Genomic DNA, 1,507 nt, shown 5'->3' with positions numbered 1-1,507 from the left:
AAGCCTCTTTGTGACATTAAGTTTTAAAGTTGTTGAAAAAGTATTAATGATAAATTAAATTCTAACTATTTCCTTAATAATTTAATTTTTTTTATTTAACATAAAATTATTGGCATATTCAGACCTAAAACTATTGTAACAGAATTTTTGTAATAATATTGTTATTTTTTGTTCCTTCAAGTTTGTAATAAATAAGGTTTTAAAAATTATTCAATACATAGAATACCGTGAAATTAAAATAACATTACATTATATTTTAGCCCATAACAATAATAATCTTTTAAATCATAAAAAGAGAAGAACAAACTGTCGAATAAATATAATGTTGGTATATTTAGATAAAAACTCATAATTATTCAACTGATATTTTTTTCATTTCATTTTTCTTATTCATGTAGATATATTTTGCACCCAAATCCACACTCCAACTGACCCATATACGTAGTACGGTTTATAAATATTAGCCTTTTTAACTAGATAATAACTGAAATATAATATAATTTCAATTTTATGGAACGGTTATATTTCTACACCCAATAATAAATTCAAAATAAATAATAATCAACCCTTCTCATAGCAAAACTGAACACAATGAGTCAAGAAATTCTTTCGTAAAAATGCGTAATTTCACGCAACTGTCTTTTAGATGCGCTAATTCTCCGTGTAACAACCTCATGCGCATTAAATTGAATAATGGAAAATCTATTAAAGAAAGTTCTGGACTCACCCTGACGCAGGAAGAGCAAGCACGTAGGATCGATTCTCGATCATGGAGGTCCAGTCACTCAAGTCACAACTTACCGGAAATCGCTTGTCTCAAATCTCTTCCTCTTCCTCAGCTAACTCTTCGCCTGTTTCATTATAAACATTTTAATTAAATAAACTCTATAAACTTTAGTTGAATAATTATCTTCCTAAGTAGTTTGTTTTCCAACACAGTTCAAAATATCAGCTAACATGCACATGATTTGGAACAGAAAAACTTTAGAACCCATTCGCCTGACGGTTTGCTGATAGTTTTTAATTTATCTGAAAACACTTATTATGTTAGGAATCGATTTCTTACTTTTATCGTGAACAGCTTATATAAACAATTAGAAAACAATTACGTTTTCAACAGAAATAGAATTCTTGTAATTTTATTCTAATTTAAGGTCGAATCATCACTGAATCGACGACGACCTTAAAGCTCAGGAAAAATAAAAACCAAAATTTTAGTATTCTCATTAGCTTTGTATTTCGAATACGGAATACAGAACTTACGACTTGTGTAAATATTTATAATCATAAATTCGAATTATATAATATATAGTATGTTAAGTATGTGCAATAATAACGATTTGTAAATAAAATAGGTATGATTGTGTTTACTTAATGTAACGACTTATGTTGATTTGTGTGTAAGAAATGTATTAAGTATGTATCATAATGAAATATTTGTATTTAATTTTATACTTTTATATATTGTAAATTTCAAAATAAATTTACTATTTAGAAGATTTTATTT

At 26.6% G+C, this 1,507-nt stretch overlaps 1 long non-coding RNA gene across 1 annotated transcript in view; it reads right to left on the bottom strand.

The window, feature by feature from the left end:
- The window catches only part of LOC106681200 (uncharacterized), a 57,469-nt gene extending 56,591 nt beyond the window's left edge, over window positions 1-878 (bottom strand). The window contains exon 1 of the long non-coding RNA XR_001343205.2: window positions 728-878. This is a non-coding gene — a long non-coding RNA (uncharacterized lncRNA). The remainder of the gene's footprint in view (window positions 1-727) is intronic.
- Between the last annotated feature and the right edge of the window lie 629 nt (window positions 879-1,507).

This window comes from Halyomorpha halys, unplaced genomic scaffold, assembly GCF_000696795.3.
Source record: "Halyomorpha halys isolate HHAL.00 unplaced genomic scaffold, Hhal_1.1 Scaffold318.1, whole genome shotgun sequence".
Taxonomy (NCBI): Eukaryota; Metazoa; Arthropoda; class Insecta; order Hemiptera; family Pentatomidae; genus Halyomorpha; species Halyomorpha halys.
The sequence above is the reverse complement of the archived record's forward strand: the minus strand, read 5'-3'. Positions and strand labels throughout refer to the sequence as shown.